The sequence below is a fragment of the Macaca mulatta genome, chromosome 11 (genome assembly GCF_049350105.2).
Source record: "Macaca mulatta isolate MMU2019108-1 chromosome 11, T2T-MMU8v2.0, whole genome shotgun sequence".
Classification (NCBI taxonomy): domain Eukaryota; kingdom Metazoa; phylum Chordata; class Mammalia; order Primates; family Cercopithecidae; genus Macaca; species Macaca mulatta.
Window position 1 is genome coordinate 127,199,335 of NC_133416.1, and position 13,472 is coordinate 127,212,806.

Below are 13,472 nucleotides of genomic sequence, written 5' to 3' on the forward strand. Positions count from 1 at the left end.
AAAAATCTTCAGCAAAAGCCATAATTCTTAGTGATGTCTAGGGAACTGGGACCCGGTTTCCTCGAATTTGCAATTAAGTGCTGAATGTAGTGTTATGCCCAGACTGTTTATTCCCCAAAGAAGACCACCAGAGTCCAGAGTCAAAGCCAAGCGGCAAGGATCTTTACTACAAGTTCGAACCTGGTCCCTCCTTTACACAGTATACAAGAGGGCCCCGATCAATGCGAGCGTTTGCTTTTTATAGCCCGAAAGTTGCAGGGGAACAAAGAAATTCTTTTGGCTCCCGCGCTTTCAGTAACCTTGAATGGCTGTCTCCTTATCGGAGACTTTCCAGGTGGTGTTTGTACTGGGCTCAGGGAGTTTGAGAGATATATGGCAGTATGTGGTGGGATGGGAGGATGGGATGTGTTTGTACTAGGCTCAGGGAGTTTCGAGCCCGGGGGCTGAGGAATGTGCCCAGCTCCTTTCATTCCCCCCTTCTTTTCAGGTATCTTTAGAGCCAATCTTGGGTCTTATAAGTCTGATTCTGTTTCAGCGTTTACAGGTTGGTATTGGGCTCTGAGGACCATGAGTTGTACGGTGTCAAATCTCTCCCTAACAAATTGTAAAATTCTGTTAACAACACAAGGTCCTACGGTAAGCAGAAATAGTAGACTTAGCAGGGGTCCAAGGAAGGGGGCTAACAGAGAAAACATAGAGGAATTCCACCATTGGTCTGCAGCTGAAGCAAATTGCCGTGTTTTTACTTCAGTGCTTAACTTGCGTAACTGTTGGACTCGGTCCTCTACAAGTCCTGATTCATTTATGTAGAAACAACAGTCTTCTTTTAGAAATATACATGTACCACCTTTTTCTGCAGTGAGTAGGTCTAGGGCCCTCCGGTTCTGCAAAGTTACCTGAGCTAGGGACGTGAGCTGTCGCTGAAGGGAGGCAAGGGACTCCACCGACTCCTCCATAGCAACGGCAAATTGTTGGTACAACTTGTTATTTTCTTTTTTTTTTTTTTGAGACGGAGTCTCACGCTGTTGCCCAGGCTGGAGTGCAGTGGCGCGATCTTGGCTCACTGCAAGCTCCGCCTCCCGGGTTCCCGCCATTCTCCTGCCTCAGCCTCCTGAGTAGCTGGGACTACAGGCGCCCGCCACCGCGCCCAGCTAATTTTTTGTATTTTTAGTAGAGACGGGGTTTCACTGTGGTCTCGATCTCCTGACCTTGTGATCCGCCCGCCTCGGCCTCCCAAAGTGCTGGGATTACAGGCTTGAGCCACCGCGCCCGGCCACAACTTGTTATTTTCTATGAGGGTGTGACCTAGGGCTCCCCCCGCCAGTCCGGCCGCAATGAAGGATGCGGTGAGGGAGATTCCTGCAATGAGGGGGAGAAATATGGCTCGTGCAGGTCTTGGTCTAGGGTCTGGGTGAATAACAGCACTAGTCCAGTTACCGGTATACCCTAGGAACTCGCCAGCAGTTAGTAGAGTCAACCGGGGAACTAATGTAACAGGGAGACACAGTAGGTTATTAACAGAAGGACTAGGTAGGTTCTTAGATAAGGTTCCATTACACCAGAAGAATATGCCTGATGGAGCCCTTAAGGTGATATTAGGGGGCGTTGCAGTGATGCTGCAGAGGCTGGAATTGGTTCCTGAGAAACAGTAGGGAAACTTCTCCTGACTGGGGTTTAGGTATAGGGGCACGTTTAGGATAGGAGCATATGAGAGGTTTTGGAGGTTGTTGGCTTGGGCAAAGGTAGAGGATCCCCATGACAGAGGGACAGCGGTTAGCGGTGGACGCCCTAGAGTGGCACACAGAAAGCAGCCAGACAGGTTGTGAAGTCCTGTAAGGTTAGCAAGTTCTAGTCCTTTTTGTAATAACTTTAACCAGGAGAAAGGATGTAAGTCTTGTGTTAGTCTGTTTTCTTGTCGTTGTATATTCCCGTGGACCAGGGGCAGTACTTGCACTAGGCCTCGCCACAGATAGAGGTGACTGCTAGGCCATGTGGAGGAGGGGGAGTAGTATACAGCCCCATGTTGAGGCGTGGTCCAGCGGGAGTTCCAGGGGTCTCTAACTATCCATGTATATGAGAAGTCTCTATCCCGTCTACGATGGAAGGGCCACTTAGGGTCTAACTGTTTTCTCTCTTCCCAATAACGGGGTCTATGGATGTTACAATAGTTATAAGGACAGCCGGCATTTTGGTGCCACCAATAGTGTTTACAATTGTATTTAGTCTGATCAAACTCAAAGCATATTGTTGGTGTCATAGGTTTGGCTATTTGGAAACCAGTAAAATTTAGTAGAATTGGGCTGTTGCACCCTGAGGAGGGGCAATCAGCACTGGCCAATAATTTCCCGGGCTTATGAGGTTGTCCGGGGTGGGTTTGGTTTTCATAAAGCCAGAATCTCCAGACAAAGGGATTATGAGCTGGTTTTGTGATTTCTCCAGCGGCCACTAGGGCGACTAACGTTAGGGTTAGACTACCTAACTGCATGTTTGCAGTGAGCTATGCTGCCGGCGCAGGGTGAGTTTTAAGGGGTTGTTTCTAGCTCTGTCCACAGTCCACGTGTCTGGTGCCTCAGCTGCCGCCGTGATTGGTCCCAGGAGGTCGGAGGTTGGGTCCACCGGCTTGACATGGGTGTAGTGGATCCACGATGCGATGCCTTCTACCTTTAGGGCGGTGGGTGTGGTTAGGAGTACCTGGAGTGGTCCTTTCCACCTGGGTTCTAGGGTCTCTTGTCAGTGTTGCTTGACCAGGACCCAGTCTCCCTGCTGGTATGGATGGGGTGTCGGCGGGGGACCGGTCTCATATAGTTCCTTCAGCTTGGGCCAGATTTCTTGATGAATTTTCTGCAAGGCTTGTAGGGAAAATAAGAGTTCAGAGACATTTTCTGTTTCAGGCTTGAGCAGATCATCTTTTAGGCCGGGAACTAAGGGTGGGGGTCTGCCATACATAATTTCATAAGGAGTAAGGCCCAGTGTGTAAGGGGTATTACGGGCCCGGAACAGAGCGTAGGGGAGAAGGACCACCCAATTAGCGCCAGTCTCTATAGTTAATTTAGTTAAGGTCTCTTTTAAGGTCCGATTCATTCTCTCTACCTGTCCTGAGCTCTGGGGCCTGTAAGCGCAATGTAATTTCCAATTTGCCCCAAGGATGGAAGCCAAATCCTGACTTACCTTAGCGACGAAGGCCGGCCCATTATCTGACCCTATCTGGATGGGGAAGCCATACCTGGGGAGGATATCTTCCAGGATTTTCTTTGCTACAACCTGAGCAGTTTCTTTCTTGGTGGGGAATGCTTCAGTCCACCCTGAAAAAGTATCTACAAAGACAAGTAAGTACTGATACCTGTATTTTCCTGGCTTTATCTCAGTAAAATCTACTTCCCAGTAGATACCGGGCCTGGTTCCCCTGAGCCTTGTTCCCATTGCAGCCTGGGATTGGGGGTAGGCGTTGTTAAGCTGGCAGACTTTGCAACTTGTCACGATGTTGCTGGCCATCTCGGCTGTATGTCTGAATTTGAGCTTAGAGCGTCTGATCAGGTCTATCATCCGCCGAGCACCCAGGTGGGTGGTTCGGTGGATGTGTTTTAACACTTGTTGTCCTAATTTTTCTGGTAGGATGGTTTGGTCATTAGTATCAGTCCACCACCCATTCTGGATCTGTTTCAGGGGAAGCTTGTCAATCCACTGGAAATCTTGTTCTGAATAATCAGGGAAATATGGCAAGTCCCGGGGGCCCGGGTCAGGGAGCTGGAGTGCAAGGAGTTGGCTGGGAGCCTTTGCCACCTTTCTTGCAGTTTGGTCCGCCAGAAAGTTGCCTTGAGCAATTGGAGTAGTTAGTTTCTGATGCCCTGGGCAATGCACAATGGCTAACTTTTCTGGCCTCCATAGGGCTGTTAGCAGGGCTAGGATTTCTTGCTTGTTTTTTTATCTCTTTTCCTTCAGCCGTCAGTAACCCCCGCTCCTTGTAAATGGCCCCATGTATATGCGCTGTTGCAAAAGCATATCGGCTGTCTGTATATACCATCAGCTTTTTCCCCGCCCCTAAGGTAAGAGCTTGGGTGAGCGCTATCAGTTTGGCCTTCTGGGCCGATGTCCCTGGGGGCAGGAGTTCCGCCCAGATTACCTCAGTCTCTGAAGTCACTGCCGCTCCAGCGTACCTCTGGCCCTGATGCATGAAGCTGCTCCTGTCAGTGAACCAGACGAGGTCGGCGTCAGGAAGTGGGCAGTCCTGCAGGTCTTCTCGAACTCCGCGCACCTGAGCTAGTATCTCGGTGCAGTCGTGGAGTGGGGCGTCCAGGTCCGGGTTGGGCAGCAGCGAGGCAGGGTTTAAGGTCGTTGGGGGCAGGAAAGTTATCCCAGGTCTTCGTGGAGGGCCTCATCGAACAGGGTAGGAGAGTTTTTGAATCCTTGCGGCAGTCTGGTCCATGTCAGTTGGCCATTTATGCCCCTATCAGGGTCATTCCACTCGAAGGCGAAGAGCTTTTGGCTCTGAGGGGCTAAAGGCAAACTGAAGAAAGCATCTTTTAAATCTAAAACAGTGTACCATTGATGTTTAGGGTTTAGGGTACTCAGGAGGGTATATGGGTTAGGCACAGTTGGATGTATGTCCACAACCCTCTTATTGATTTCTCTTAAGTCTTGTACAGGTCTGTATTCTCCACTATTAGGTTTTCATACTGGCAACAACGGAGTATTTCAGGGTGAGTGGCATGAGCGAAGGACCCCTTGGTCAAGGAGCCGGCGGATATGCGGGGCAATTCCTTTCTTGGCCTCTAGGGGCATCGGGTATTGGCGTACCCGCACGGGGTCTGCCCCAGGTTTAAGTTCAACAAATAAAGCAGGACGGTGTTTTGCTAGTCCTAAGCCCCCCGTTTCCGCCCAAGCTTCTGGATATGGCTGGAGCCAGGTTGCTATGTCCTGGTCAGGGGCCGTTTGCTCCTGGTGGAGCCGGTACTCATCTCCTAGGGTTATAGTCAGGACAGACACGGGTTGATTGTGGGAGTTTGTCACGATGGGCCCCTCAGGGAGGAAATGGATCTGTGCTCCCATTTTAGTTAGCAGGTCTCTCCCTAATAGGGGACAGGGGCTCTCAGGGATGACCAGGAAAGAATGGGTTACATTCTTGGCTCCGAGGTTTACTGTTCTGTGTGTTGTCCATGGGTATTTCTTAACTCCTGTGGCCCCTTGTACCCACGAGGACCTGGAGGATAATTTTCCATTAGTTTTAACTAAGACTGAGTGCTGTGCCCCCGTATCGACCAAGAACTGGACCGGGGACCCCTCCACTTGCAAAGTTACCCTAGGTTCGGGGAGGGGATCCGAACCCCGTCTTCCCTAGTCTTCATCTTGAGTGACTAGTACGGGTGTAGACCTAGGGGGTCCCTGTCCTCGTTGTTTCTTTTTGGGGCAGTCTCTTACCCAGTGGCCAGCCTCCTTGCAGTAGGCACATTGGTCTTTTCTCAGATTATCATGCCTGGGGGGCCGCCTGGGTTGGGTGTACTCTGGCTGTAGATGCTCTTTCTGTACCACTGCTGCCAGGACCTTGGTCATTTTTTTCAGTGGCCTTAAATTGCCTTTCCTCTGGAGTATCTCTGTTATTGTAAACCCGCTGGGCTATCTGAAGGAGGTCCTGAATCCGCTTTCCTCCTAAGTCTTCTAATTTTTGGGGTATTCTTTTAATATCTGGGGCTGCCTGATTTACGAAAGACATTACAACAGCTGCCTGACTTCCTGAAGCCTCTGGATCTATGGGGGTGTACTGTCTAAAAGCTTCCATTAATCTTTCTAAGTAGGTGGCTGGGCTCTCTGTCTTTTCTTGCAGAATAGAATATACTTTAGCCAAATTAGTGGGCTTGCGAGCAGCTGCCCGGAGACCTGCCATTAGAGTCTGGCGATAAAGGCGTAGCCGTCCCCTACCTTCTGCCGTGTTGTAGTCCCACACCGGCCTGGTCAGAGGAAAGGTCGCGTTTATGAGGTCGGGGTTGGCAGTCGGTTGACCGTCGTCCCCCGGGACCAGCTTTCTAGCTTCTACCTGTATTTTCTCTCGCTCCTCCGTGGTAAACAAGATTCGGAGGAGCTGCTGACAATCATCCCAAGTGGGCTGGTGGGTGAACATGACACTATCCAGTAAAGCCAGTAAATCTTTGGGGTTGTCTGAAAACCGAGCACTCTGAGTCTTCCAGTTATACAGATCACTGGTGGAGAATGGCCAGTACTGGAGCCTGGGGATTCCTGTGTCATCTGGGGGTCCTATTTCCCGAAGGGGTAAAGCCACCGTGGAGTCAGGCGGCTGGGGGGGGGGTTAGTCCGCGAAGTGCGCCCTCGCGTCCGCCCTGCTGGCCCTTCAAAGTTATTTTCCCTATCAGCGGGCCCGTGAGTGCCGGCCGCCTCCCCTCCACCTGCTCTCTCCCGCTATTTCATTCGCGCGCGCTCTCTTTCTCTCTGTCATCCCGTGTCCTTTCTCCTTCACACTCAGTCTCTTTTTCTTTCTGTCTCTCTCTCTGACTCTCCACGTCTGCCGTTTCCTCCCCTTTCTCTTTCCGATTTCCCTTCTCACTTTCTCCCTCTCCCCAGTCTCACTTTCTGTGTCTCTTCCTGTAAAGGAATGTGGGTTAGAATCCCTATAGAGGAAATCTGATCTGACTTATTAATGATAGCTAGTCGCAGGCGCGCCTCGGCAGCCCGGGGACCGGGGCCGGGAGTGCGGCGCCAGAAGCCGGGAGCCCGGGGACCGGGGCCGGGAGTGCGGCGCCGGAAGCCGGGGACCGGGGCCAGGAGCGCGGCGCCGGAAGCCGGGAGCCCGAGGACCGGGGCCGGGAGCGCGGTGCCGGAAGCCTGGGGACCGGGGCCGGGAGCGCAGCGCCGGAAGCTGGGAGCCCGGGGACTGGGGCCGAGAGCGCGGCGCCAGAAGCCGGGAGCCCGGGGACCGGGGCAATTCAGACCGCAAGCGCGCACCCGGGGACCGGGGCAATTCAGACCGCAAGCACGCACCCGGGGACCAGGGCAATTCAGACCACAAGCGCGCACCTGGGGACCGGGGCAATTCAGACCGCAAGCGCGCACCCGGGAACCGGGGTCAGAGTCAGCTGTTGCCCGGATCGTGAACGCGCTCCGGCAACTCAGATCGCAATTTAAATCAGAAGAGAGCCAGGGGACGTCTCCCACCGGTCTCCACTGGCTGTCCTATAGCGCGTCCGCCAGGACTGTGCCAGCCTCAGTTTCAGACCTCGCGAGTCACAGATTCAGATTCAGAACAGACACACAGACACAGACAGACAAACGGAGACGAGCCAGCTCACCTATCAGTAGATCGATCTTAGCAGATCCGTTGACCAGGGGTCTGGTGGGCTTGGGGAATCCTGGACGAGCCCCCAGATGTTATGCCCAGACTGTTTGTTCCCCAAAGAAGACCACCAGAGTCCAGAGTCAAAGCCAAGCGGCAAGGATCTTTACTACAAGTTCGAACCTGGTCCCTCCTTTACACAGTATACAAGAGGGCCCCGATCAATGCGAGCGTTTGCTTTTTATAGCCCGAAAGTTGCAGGGGAACAAAGAAATTCTTTTGGCTCCCGCGCTTTCAGTAACCTTGAACGGCTGTCTCCTTATCGGAGACTTTCCAGGTGGTGTTTGTACTGGGCTCAGGGAGTTTGAGAGATATATGGCAGTATGTGGTGGGATGGGAGGATGGGATGTGTTTGTACTAGGCTCAGGGAGTTTCGAGCCCAAGGGCTGAGGAATGTGCCCAGCTCCTTTCAGTAGCCTCAAAGTGGACCCAAGAAAAGAGCTGTGGCTACGCTGGCAGCCTTGCTGCATTTAGGTTATACATATTTTAGTCATGTTTGATTTTTTTTAATTATTTGTTTGTTTATTTATTTATTTATTTATTTTTAGAGACACTGTTACCCAGTTCACTGCAGCCTCAAACTCCTGGGCTCCAGTGATCCTCCTGTCTCAGCCTCCCCAATAGCTGGGACCACAAGCATGTGCCACCATACCTGGCTAACATCTTAATTTTTGTAAAAACAAGGTCTCACTATATTGCCCAGCCTTGTCTCAAACGTCTTGACTCAAGCAATCTTTCCAGCTCGGCTTCCCAAAGTGCTGGGAGTACAGGAGTGAGCCACCATGCGCCCCGCCTGATTTATTTAATAATGAGCGTGTATTATCATATTCAAATAATTCTGTCAGCACAGAGTTGAGAGAAGTTTCTTACCATACTCAGTAGAACATGGCAGAGATTCTTTAAGTGCAAGGGGGCACTTATAGGAAGGAATCAAGTCCTGGAATGTCACCTAAACCAGTTGGGTCTGTTTAGAGAGAGGGTTTTTGTTACAGAACATAACCTCCCAAAAACTTTTTTTTTTTTTTCCAATTCTGTTTTGGTTGAATTATGTGGGGGCAAATCCATTCCAATCATAACTTTGAGCAAAAATGACTCCTATCCATATCATAATAGGACCCAGGAGTATTGCCTGCTGATCCCAGCAAAATGTAGAAGGAGAGCATCTCTGATGCAACTTAAACTTAGATTCAAGAAGGGTTGGCCAGGCCAGGTCTTAGCTCACACCTGTAATCCCAGCATTTTGGGAGGCCAAGACGGGCAGATTACTTGAGCTCAGGAATTCAAGACCAGCCTGGGCAACATAGCAAGACCCTGTCTCTAGAGAAAAAAAAAAAAGAAGAAGAAGAAGGGTTGGCCATTATGTTTATACCTGGAAAATAAATTTTATTTCTTAAAACAGTCTTGTGAGGTAAGTACTATATGTCAGTTCCGTTTTATAGATGATGCAACAAAGAACACCAAGAGATGAATTGACCCATCCTGGGTGTACAGTTTAATATATTTTGGGAAGTTTGTTTATGCAATCATCACTGAAACCCAGGTTTAGAATTTTTTTTTTCTTTTTTTTTTTTTTGAGACAGAAGCTTGCTCTGTCTCCCAGGCTGGAGTGCAGCAGTGCAATCTCCACTCACTGCAGCTTCCGCCTCCCAGGTTCAAGCGATTCTTGTGCCTCAGCCTCCCAAGCAGCTGGGCCTACAGGTGCGCACCACCATGCCTGGCTAATTTTTTCTATTTTTAGTACAGACAAGGTTTCACCATATTGGCCAGGCTGGTCTCAAACTCCTGACCTCAAGTGATCTGCTCACCTCGGCCTCCCAAGTGCTGGGATTACAGGCATGAACCACTGCACCCGGCCAGAATATGTTTATCACCCCAATAAGGTCTCTCATGCCCATTTACAATTAATTCCCATTTCCACCGCCAGCTCCAGGCAACCACGACTCTACTTTCTGTCTTTATAATTTGCTTTTTCTGGGCATGTCACATAAAAGCAATCATATACTATGTGGTCGTTTGCATCTGGCTTCTTTCACTGAGCATAACGTCTTTGAGGCCCAGGCACGATGTAGCATATATCAGTACTTCATTTCTTTTTATAGCTGAGTAGTAAGGGGAGACCACATTTTGTTTACACAGTAAACATTTTGAGTTGCTTCCACATATGGGCTTTTATGAATAATGTTGCTATGAACATTCACACGCAAAGCTTTGTATGGAGGTATGTTTTCACTTCTCTTGGGTAAATACCTAGGAGTGGGATCGCTGGTGGGCAGCAAGATTCCAGAGCCTTGTAGGGTGTTATACACAATGCTAGGTTGAATAACAGGGCTTGTATTCATCCATGATTATTCTGACATCCAGGGATGTGGTTATGACTCTTGTTCCCTCTGGAAATTCTATTTTTATTAAATCAGGGTTTCTCAACCTCAGTACCATTGCTATTTTAAGTCAGATAATTCCTCGTTGTGGGGGGATGCCCTGGGCATTGAGGAGCCTCCCTGGCCTTAACCCACTAGATGCCAGTAGCACTCCCACCCGCTGCCTAGTTGTGACAACCAAAATGGTCTCAAGGCTGGGCGCCGTGGCTCACGCCGGCAATCCCAGCACTTTGGGAGGCTGAGGCGGGCCGATCACCTGAGGTGGGCGGATCACCTGAGGTCAGGAGTTCAAGACCAGCCTGGCCAACACAGTGAAACCCCATCTCTACTAAAAATACAAAAATTAGCTGGGTGTGGTGGCAGGCACCTGTAGTCCCAGCTACTGGGGAGGCTGAGGCAGGAGAATCACTTGAACCCGGGAGGTGGAGGTTGCAGTGAGCCAAGATCATGCCATTGTACTCCAGCCTTGGCGACAGAACAAGACTCTGCCTCTAAAAAACTTTTTTAAAAAAATGTCTTCAGACATTGTCAAATGTCCCCTCGGGAGCAAAGTCACCCCTGGATGAGAATCACAGAGTTTGAATTCACTCAGTAAGTGGAAGCGGTGCCAATCCTGCTTCTGACCTGGGGGTATCTGGTGGTTTAGCATATGGCTTGGCCCGTCTTCCACACTCAGAGTAGGTGTGCTGGGTCCTGTCTTGGAGCGTGTGGCGTTGACATCCTACATGTTACTTTATTTAATTTGTTCTAAATCAGTCGTTCTCTTGTGGTTCGGTGTGTATGTGTTTGTTCTCAAATTGGGCCAAGAGAAGTGGGGGACTGCAGATGGTACAAACTGTAGTCTCTTGTCTATTTAATTCAGATCAGCCCATCCTGGTGGTATTTATTTTCAAAAGTATGAGTTTAAGACAACATGTAATAGGTATTTGGAGTGTTTATACAGCTGTGCTTACAAGAAGCTCAAAGCAAAATAGAGTGGATATTTGTTGTTTTTGAGCTGCCAGGTATGTATATTTTTCTCTTCCAAACAGCACCCTGCTTGCATTTTGAAGAACTGCTTCTGCCTGGCTGTGGGAAATTCACAGGGCAGGGAGTCTAAGTATGCAGCCCTCACACTGTGGAAGCCAAAAGAGGTTTCTAGAGGCTTCTCCTAGCAGATCCTTTCTCTCCAGGCCCAGGGGGGATGGGCATGTGTTCCAATTATTGATGCTGTGTAACAAACAACATCAAACTCAGAGGCTTAAAATGATCATTGTTAATTTCTTATGATTCTAGGGTTGGCCATGTGGGCAAATTTGCTGGTCTTGCCTGGGCTTGTCCACACAGCTACATTCAACTGGAAGTTTGGCTGGGCTAGAAGATTCAAGACCGCCTCCCTCAGTATCTGGCAGTGGGTGCTGACTGTGCTCTGAGGAGCCTCAGTTTTCCTCCGTGTGACTGCTTGTCCCCCAGGAGGCCAGGCAGAAGCTGCAAAGTTTCTTAAAACCTGAGCTCTGAAGCTCAAACAGCATCAAGTCTGCCACATTCTGTTGGTCAATGTGAGCCATGAGGCCACTATCAATTCAAGGGAGTAGAAAAATTGAGTCTACTTCTTGAAGGGAGGAACAGCAACATCACATTGCAAAGAGGGGTGGGTAAAGGGCCATTATTTGTTTACTTTTCTTTTTGAGCAGGGTCTCACTCTGCCTCTTAGACTGCAATGCAGTGATGCAATCATAAGCTCACTGTAGCCTCAACCTCCCAGGCTCAAGTGATCCTCCCACCTCGGCCTCCCAAGTACCTAGCACTACAAGGTGCACACCACCACACTTGGCCAACTTTTGCATTTTTTGTAGAAATGGGTTACACCATGTTGCCCAGGCTGGTCTTGAACTCCTGGGTTCAAGCAATCCTCCTGCCTCGGCCTCCCAAAGTGCTGAGATTACGGGCTGAGATTACCCAAGGGAAGTAAAAAAAAAAAAAAAAAAACACTGCAGAGAGCCATTATTATAATGATCTGGCACATCATGTGACCCAGGCCACTCCAATTAGACACTGTCTGTTGGGATTGATTCCAGATACATACATGTGTGTACGAGTGTTCATGTGTATATATATATATACATATGTGTATAAATATTTGGTTTGAGTTGGCCGGAGTTGATTTCTGTGTCACTTACAACCAAAATAACTGATACACGTATCAGGTCTATCGAGTGGAAGGCCTTTCTCAGGTTTTGGCATATCAGGGTATACATTTACTTCTTCTCATTGGAGATAAGGGACCAACACCAAGTCCCTGAGACCTGTCTTGTCCCCATTCCCAACTCCAATGGTGGCTCCTTTTGGCCATGTCTGGACAATGTAATCCCAACTCCTTGACCATACTTGTTGGGACTAGAGGTGAAACTAATCCTACTGGCCGGGCCTGGTGGCGAACGCCTGTAATCCCAGCACTTCGGGGGGTGAAGCAGGCAGATCACCAGAGGTCAGGAGTTCAAGACCAGCCTGGCTTACATGGTGAAACCCCGTCTCTACTAAAAATACAAAAAATTATCCAGGTGTGGTGGTGCACTTCTGTAACCCCAGCTACTAGGGAGGCTGAGGCAGGAGAATTGCTTGAACTTGGAAGGTGGAGGTTATAGTGAGCTGATATCATGCCACTGGCACTCCAGCCTGGATGACAGAGTGAGACTCTGTCTCGAAAAAAGAAAAAAGAAACTAATCCTACTAAGCCCAATCAGATTACTTCCCCCAGGATTTAAAATCAGAACATGAGGATCTGTCAGACTATACTATCCCTTGAATGAGGCGACATAAACTCAGAGACTGAGGATGGTCACTTTCCACCCTATGCAGAGAAAAATAGAGATGGTTGATATGCAGAAGGAAGGAGCAGAGATGCTGAGAGAATAGAGATGAGAGATGGTGTGGCATCTAAGAAAAGAAGCTGGCCAGGTGCAGTGGTTCACCTCTGTAATCCCAGCACTTTGGGAGGCTGAGGCGGGCAGATCATTTGAGGTTAGGAGTTTGAGACCAGCCTGGTCAACATGGGGAAAACCCATCTCTACTAAAAATACAAAAAATTAGCCGAGTGTGGTGGTGCACACCTGTAATCCCAGCTACTCGGGAGGCTGAGGCAGGAGAATCGCTTGAACCTCAGGGGTAGAGGTTGCAGTGAGCCGAGATGGCACCAGTGCACTCCAGACTGGGTGACAGAGCAAGACTCTCTCTCAAAATAATAATAATAAAATAAAAAAGGAAGCCTGAGAGATGTTTACTCCTGAGAGCTTTCTGATCCCTAGTTCTTGTCTCCTGGCCACAGCAATTGGTTCAGGAATCAGCAAATGGCTGCATTCAGGTCAAGAAGAGAGACTGAATCCTAGGACTAATATAAGAGATACCAGAAAATACATTATTTCTTCCCCTGGATAGTCTGGTAGAGGTGACTGGGTCACCTGAGGTTAGGAGTTGGAGACCAGCCGGGCCAACATGGTGAAACCCCATCTGTACAAAAAATACAAAAGCTTACCTGGGTGTGGTGGTGCGCACCTGTAGTCCCAGCTACTCGGGAAGCCGAGACACCAGAATCTCTTGAACCCAGGAGGCGGAGGTTGAAGTGAGCCGAGATTGCATCACTGCACTCCGGCCTGGGTGACAGAGTGAGACTCCGTCTCAAAAAAAAAAAGTAAAATCTGGAGCAGCCGTAAGACCACTGGGTGGACTGTGAAGATGATGCCAACAGTATGGGAGTTAGAATGGAGAGGCCAGAGCTG

At 49.5% G+C, this 13,472-nt stretch overlaps 1 long non-coding RNA gene across 1 annotated transcript in view; it reads left to right on the top strand.

The window, feature by feature from the left end:
• LOC107001045 (uncharacterized) overlaps window positions 1-12,681 on the top strand; it is a 49,269-nt gene extending 36,588 nt beyond the window's left edge. The window contains exon 3 of the long non-coding RNA XR_013401551.1: window positions 10,993-12,681. This is a non-coding gene — a long non-coding RNA (uncharacterized LOC107001045). The remainder of the gene's footprint in view (window positions 1-10,992) is intronic.
• The last annotated feature ends 791 nt before the right edge of the window (window positions 12,682-13,472 follow it).